General features: G+C 44.5%; 1 non-coding gene across 1 annotated transcript; it reads left to right on the top strand.

Annotated features, from left to right (window-relative positions):
• The first annotated feature begins 5233 nt into the window (after positions 1-5233).
• Positions 5234-5308, top strand: Trnai-uau. Its single transcript has one exon. It is a non-coding gene; the product is annotated as a tRNA-Ile (tRNA).
• The last annotated feature ends 2403 nt before the right edge of the window (positions 5309-7711 follow it).

Below are 7711 nucleotides of genomic sequence, written 5' to 3'. Positions count from 1 at the left end.
GACGACCGATGCATGTGCAAATGTTAACACCACATCGTCGGCATCTACGAGTGAAGTGCGCACGTGACCATCGAGATTGGACGTTGGTGCAGTGGCAGAGCGTTGAACGGTCTGATGAATCCCGATACCTGCTTCATCATGCCGACGGGTGGGCGCGAATTCGTCGTCTTCAGGGGAACGGCACCTTGTCACCTGTGCTGCGGGACATAGACAAGCTGGCAGCAGCTCCACATTCACGTGGGCATCCATGGATCCATTGGAGCTCGTGCAAGGTACCATGACGGCCAAGGAGTATCATACACTGGTTTAAGATCACGTACACTCCTTCATGACGGTCATGGCAGTGGCATTTTTCAGCAAGATAATGCGCCTTGTCACAAGGCCACGTTTTTGATGGAATAGTTTGAGGAACACAGTGGCGTGTTCCAATAGATATGTTGGCCCCCCAGCCTACCAGATCAGAACCCGATCAAACATATCTGGGATGTGACTGAACATGGCATAAGAGCTCATTGCTGCCCCTCCACGGATTTCGGAATTTACGGGTATTAGGCGATGTGTGTGATGTGTGTGTGTGTGTGTGTGTGTGTGTGTGTGTGTGTGTGTGTGTGTGTGTGTGGGTGGTGCCAACTCCCTCCAGCAACCTACCAAGGTGTCATAGCGTCCATGCCACGACGCGTCACCAATGTCATCCGTGCCAAAGGCTATTAGGTAGCCGGCTATTGGGTAGCTGGTCAAGATGTTCTCGCTGATCAGTGTACAGAAATAATTGAGGACGTCGAGTGTAAGTGCTACAATGGGGAAAAGACATTGGCACAAGAGAGAAAACTGTGGCGGTACACACCAAACCAGTCAAAAGACTAAGGATCCAATGGGCATTTTCCATCCTACTGTCGTCAACTCTGAGTACAAGCTTCAGCTATGAACACAGCAAGGAATGGAGTAGCGCACGGTGGTCCACGAGGCCTGGCTAGAGAGGTCAGTGGCAGAGGGTGGTGTGTGCGTGCACGGAGGGCGAGGGTGAGGGGAGGGTGAGGGTGAGGGCTACCTACCTCTCCTCGGCTGGGAGTCGGCCGCTCTGCCCCGCGAGCCCGCCTCCTTGAGGACGTCGACCCCTGCAAAGAGAAGAAAGCGACGTGCGCGTGCATCAGCCGTCATCTAGCTCTAGTCCAGTCCAGCTACCTCTAGCTACCTCTAGCCAGGCTAACGCGATCGCCTACTTACCGTCACGCCAGGGGCCCGCTCCCTGCAGTTCGCCACCTGGTGGGGCCTAGGTCTTAGCCATCTACTAGGATTTAAGAACTAAGAAAGGAAAGTAAGAAAAATGAATTATTTTCTCTTTAATATACAGGTAAAACTTCGTTAGTACTCCTGCAAAAACGTAGCAGAGAGAAATCTTCAGACTTACAAGTAGCTTCATGATGACCCCAAGCAAGTCCTGTAGCACTTGTAAGTAGGCTGTTTAGGTTTTTATGTTGGTAACGCCACGTACCGCTCTGTATGAAAATCACTGACTGTGCTGTGTGCAGTCTGTGGCTGGTTTGCATTGTTGGAATATTCGCTATTGTAGTTTTGCGTAGTTGGATGTGAACAGCGCGTAGCGTTGAGCAGTTGGAGGTGAGCTGCCAGAAGTGGCAGTTCTCCATCAAAATCTTTCATTTGCCAACTATGCCTATCAGTAGTTAGTGCCTTCAGTAGTTAGTACTGGCGCTCGCTGTATTGCAGTCCCCATAGAAAAGTTATAAATTACTGTGCTGATTTTCAAACAGCTGAGCAGAACTGAACGTACTCAGACATTTCGCTCTTTACTTATTCTGATCAACGCTTAACTGACACAGAATATTTTTAGCGCAACGCAGTCTGACTTTCAATAATCCCTACAAAAGAATGGCCCTGACTAACAATAACCTATACCTTTCATGAACCACTTACCTCACAAAAATCTTCGTTACTGAAATTACTGCAATACAGCGTGCGCCAAAACTGCCAGCTAAATAAAAGATTCTAACTACTAAAGGCACTAATTACTGATAGGCATAGTTAGCAAATGAAAGAGTTTGATAGAGAACAAACAATGTATTTACCTCAATAGTGTTCAAAAGAAACACACACACACACACACACACATCCAGTCTTACAAATTTCCTTTTTCTGATGGACACACGTCCAGATCGTCCGCTCTTAAAATTCTGCCATCTCCCTCCCCACACCCACCACTGCTTGCGGCTCACCTCCAACTGCGAAACGCTACAATAGCAAATATTCCAACAATGCAAACCAGCCACAGACTGCACCCAGCAGAGTCAGTGATTTTCAAACAGAGTGCTACGTAGCGTTACCAACATAGAAACCTGAACAGCCTACTTACACACTCTTCACAAAATATTTAAATGACGAAGTCAATAAGGATGCGTGAATGTGTCTTAGTGGTAAAATGCAAGACTATGGAGCCAAAGTTCTCTGATTAGATTTCTGATCAGATTTAGGATTTTTTGTCTGCCGGTTAACACTTTTTTAATGTCTGCGTATGTCTGTAGAAGTGTTGAGTTGCGCAGTGGTTCAGAATTCACCTTAATCTGTTATTTTTTTATGGGTGACTACTTAAGGGTGGTAGGACGTCAAACGGGCCGACTTGGAGCAGGAGGGGCATCACAGGACACTTTAATTTCCAGTGTCTATACTTTTACAAATAAATTCATAAAACTTTGTCAGCATCACCAGGAAGGATTCAGGATTCACACTAATTGCAGTGGAAGTTCGAAAACATAACAAAATAAATCTTTTTTACATGTGAGATTTTCATCATTTTTTTTTCACTTACTAATGGCTGCATTTGTTGCTATAGGTACACTTTTCTTCATAAGTAAGAGAGATTCTTCAATGAGTTTTGCACGTCATACACACCATACTCACAGGTGTATGAAACTCTAGAATTTATTTAATTTATGAAAAAACGGATGAACTGTTATATTTTAAACTTCATGTTTAGGAAAAACACAACTTTTATAGTTAATTACCTCAATTTTTACCACAGATTTTAATAGATTTCGAAAATTCTAGAGTTTCATACACCTTTAAGTATGGTTTGTATGCTGTCCACAATTCATCGAAGAATCTCTCTTACTTATGAAGAAAAGTGTACCTACAGCAACAAATACTGCCATTAGTAAGTCATAAGCCGGCCGGGGTGGTCTCGCGGTTCTAGGCGCTCAGTCCGGTACCGCGCGACTGCTACGGTCGCAGGTTCGAATCCTGCCTCGGGCATGGATGTGTGTGATGTCCTTAGGTTAGTTAGGTTTAAGTAGTTCTAAGTTCTAGGGGACTGATGACCATAGATGTTAAGTCCCATAGTGCTCAGAGCCATTTGAACCATTTTAGTAAGACAAAAAATTATGAAATTTCACATTTAAAAAAATATTTCTTTATGTTTTCGAACTTCCACTGCAATGAAAGTGAATTCTGAATCCTTCCTAGTCATGCTGACAAAGTTTTATGAATTTTTTTGTAAAAGTATAGACAGTGGAAATTAAAATGTCCTGTGGTGCCTCTCCTGCTCCTAGTCGGCCCGTTTGGCGTCGTACCCTCCTTAAGACAGTTCAAAGGTCAACCAAGGCATCGGCATAGCAACAGCAATAGGACAATGCCTAGCAAAGCACTTTGGTCTCCAAACTAACCGATCGTTTGATGACAATTTTATAATTTTAGCGGATAAACTTGCAGGCTCCATAAAGCTATTCCATGGGGATGATGTTGGATGTGAGATACGGAAAATATGCGTCATGGTTCGACAACTGTGTCAGAAAGCTGATCCAAAAGCAAACAGAGCTTAACCACAGATTTAAACATAAGTAAATCCTCGTAAATAAAACACCACAAAAAATCAAAGAAGCCAAAATTAGCGTAAGGAGAGCCATGAGTGAAGCGTTCAACGAATTTGAAAGTGAAATTCTATTACCCGATCTACATCTACATTTACAGAATTACTCTACAATTCACAGTCAAGTGTCTGGCGCAGGATCTGTCGAACCACCTTCAAGCTATTTCTCTGCCATTCCACTCTCTAAAGGCACACGGAAAAAAAAACGAACACTTAAATCTTTCTGTTACGATTTCTCTTATTTTATTATGATGATCATTCCTCCCCATGTGCAAGGGAGGCAACAAAATATTTTCGCACTTTGAGGAGAGAAAGCTGGTGATTGAAACTTCATGAGAAGATCCTGTCGCAACTAGAAACGCCTTTGTTTTAATAATGCCACCCCAATTCACGTATCATATCCGTGGCGCTCTCTCCACTGTTTCGCGATACTACGGGAACAAAACGAGCTGTTGTTCTGTGAACTTTTTCGATGTCCTCCGCTAATCCTATCTGACGCGTATCTGACACCTCACAGCAATACTACAGAAGAGCGTAGTATAGGCAGTCTCTTTAGTAGACCTGTTGCATTTTCTCAGTGTTCTGCCAATAAATCGTCGTCTTTGGTTTGCTTTTTCCGTAATTTAAATCCCTAAGTATTTAGTTGAACTTACAGCATTTTGATTCGTGTGATTTATTGTGTAACCGAAATTTAACGGATTCATTTTGGTACTCACATGGATGACTTCACTCTTTTCATTATTTAAATTCAACTGCCGCAACCATTGTGGTATCTATGAAATTACAATTAAATCAATTCCATTAGCTGCTGGTGGGCGTTTATATATATCAACGGGGACAGTTAAAAATGTGTGCCACGACCGGGACTCGAACCCGGGATCTTCTGCTTACATGGCAGACGCTCTATCCATCTTTTGTTCGATATAGTTCGTTGCGTTTGGTCGGGGCGGACGTCACAAGACATCCGTTCAAATTGATCGTTGGTTCCTTGACTCAGTTTTTCTATTACAGAGAGCACGCAGCCCTCTGACCGTACACGCTGAGCTACCATGATGGCATTCCATCTGAGCCACTGGGGGCACAGAGGATAGTGCGACTGCACGGACTTATCGCCGGTATGCTCCCTGTGAGACCCACATTCTCCACTTATAGTCCACACAGTACATTCGTAGTGTCCCTGCCATTATACCCATTACTCGCGGGAGACAATCCACTGAGTCCCGTAAGAGTCCGCACTGATAAAGTTCATCAGCCGGTTAACCTTAAACGAATGCACTGTATGGACAATAAGTTGAGAATGTGGGTCTCACGGGGAGCGTGCGAGGGATAAGTTCCTGCAGTCGCACTACCCTCTGCGCCCTCGGTGGCTCTGATGGGTAGAGCGTCTGCCATATAAGCAGGAGATCCCGGGTTCGAGTCCCGGTCGGGGCACACATTTTCAACTGTCCCCGTTGATATATATCAACGCCCGTCAGCAGCTAATGGTATTGATTTAATTGTAATTTCATTCTAGAAAGCTGCACGGTCATAGAAAGAACAGATGCCATCTTCATATTCTGGTATCTTATCCAAATCGTTTTGGAACTTGTTTTGATCATCTCGAGACTTTTCAAGGAGGTAAATGAAAGCATCATCTGCAAGCAATTGTCTCCTAAATCGTTTACGTAGATCAGGAACAGGTGAGGGGCTGTAAAACTTCCATTCGAAAAGCCAGATACTGCTTCTGCTTTGCTTCTTGGCCTTTCGTATGACATAATCCCAAGAAATTTTTGTCGTATGTTTAACCATTTAACAGAGCGAAGCCAATTGCCTAGACGCTTAGTGACGATAATGACATGGCAACGGACGACGAAGAGACGGCCAAAATAAAAATTACTTTTTTCGGTGTGGGATATCGTACTGCAGTTCCCCTTTTCAGTAGTGGAACAAACGTCAAAATAACATATCAAAATAAGTAGCCACGGGACAGAAGATCAATTAAAATCCCTCAACAGACGAAAGCCGATTGCACGTGGCGGGGTAAATGATTGTACACAGAATATGCAAGAAGAGTTGCTCCTCTTCTAGCAGCATTCTACCGTAGATCGCTGGAGGAGGGAAGATTTTCAGATGATTAGAAAAATCCGCAGGTCAGTCCCGTTTTCAAGAACGGTGGTATAGCAGACGTACAAAACTAAACGGCTATATTGCTGACTTCAGTCTGTTGTGGACCTTTAGAAGTCGTTTTATACTGACGTGTTTTGACCTTTCTCGAGACCGAAAATCTTCTCGTTGGAATCAAGAAGGATTGTGCAAACAACAATCATATGAAAAACGGAGGCCCAAAGGACAAAAAATAGGGGCACATGCTGATGGCGTGTTCTTTTATTTACAGGAGGCATTCGATAACTACCACACACTTCCTTGTGACATGTTAGTCACAAATCGCTATGCGACATCGATTCGTTTCAGGGACAACACATTTCTTTCCATTTTTACGTTTGCGTTCAGTTGGGTTGCGTGTGTGGAAGAGAAGAGCCTCGCATCGAACTGAGGATCTTTTAGTAACGAGCATTTCACGGTCGTACTGTGAATATCGGGAATCCGATAAAAAATCGTATCTCGGACAACGCTGCGGGCGGAAAAAGAGCCTGCAAGATCGGGATCAACGACAACTGAAGAGAATCGTTCAACGTGACAGAAGCGCAGCCTTTCCGTAAATTGCTGCGGATTTCAATGCTTGGCCGTCAATGAGTATCAGCGTGTTGACCATTCAATGATGAAACATCATCGATATGGACTTTCGGAGCCGAAGGCCCACTCGTGTAACCTTGGTGACTGCACGACACGAAGTTTTACGCCTCGCCTGGGTCCGTCAATACCGACATTGGACTGTTGATGAGTGGAAACATGTTGCCTGGTCGGACGAGTCTCAAATCAAATTGTATCGAGCGGATGGATGTGTACGGGTGTGGAATCAATGAACCCTGCATGTGACCAGTGATCTGTTCAAGCTGGTGGAGGGTCTGCAATGGCGTGGGGCGTGTTCAGTTGTAGTGATATGGGACCCCTGATACTTCTGGGTACGACTGTGACACGTGACACGAACGTAAGCGTCCTGTCTGATCACCTGCATCCACTCATGTGTGTTGTCCTTTCTGATGGACTTGGGCAATTCTAGCAGGACAATACAGCACCCCACACGACAAGAATTGCGACAGAGTGGCTCTTCCGAGTTTAAACACTTCCGCTCGTCACCAAACTCCCCAGAAATGAACGCTATTCAGCATATCTGGGATGCCTTACAAAGTGTTGCTGAGAAGAGATCTCCAACCCCTCGTACTCTTACGGATTTATGGGCAGCCGTATAGGATTCGTGGTGTCAGTTCCCTCCAGTACTACTTCAGACATTAGTCGAGTCCATGGCACATCGTGTTGTGGCACTACTGCGAGATCGCGGGGGTCCTGCAAGATATTAGGCCGGTATTACACTATTAAATTTCTTTGTCAAAGATTTGATCAAAGATGTGATCAAATATTCCGTCAAATATATTTGACAAAGTTCTTTGACGTAGCGCTAGAAGGCGTATTACACTGTCATCATATTTTTCGTTAAAGTTCAAGACGGCTGACAACAACAACTTGTTATTAACCGCAGCAGTTGCACGTTCCACAATTGCACTGTGCGCACATGCGGAAGAGAAGCGGGGGATTGAAAGGAAACATAGCCGGGTGAAGCCGTGGGTTTTACGACGACACTATAACAGCATTCAACAAAACTTGTTGAGCTTATAGTGGAGAACGTCAAGCTGTACATAAATTACACAAAGCACAATACTGACTTAAGAACTGCTG

The sequence above is a fragment of the Schistocerca piceifrons genome, chromosome 7 (genome assembly GCF_021461385.2).
Source record: "Schistocerca piceifrons isolate TAMUIC-IGC-003096 chromosome 7, iqSchPice1.1, whole genome shotgun sequence".
NCBI classification, from domain to species: Eukaryota; Metazoa; Arthropoda; class Insecta; order Orthoptera; family Acrididae; genus Schistocerca; species Schistocerca piceifrons.
This window is presented reverse-complemented; position numbering and strand designations above follow the sequence as displayed.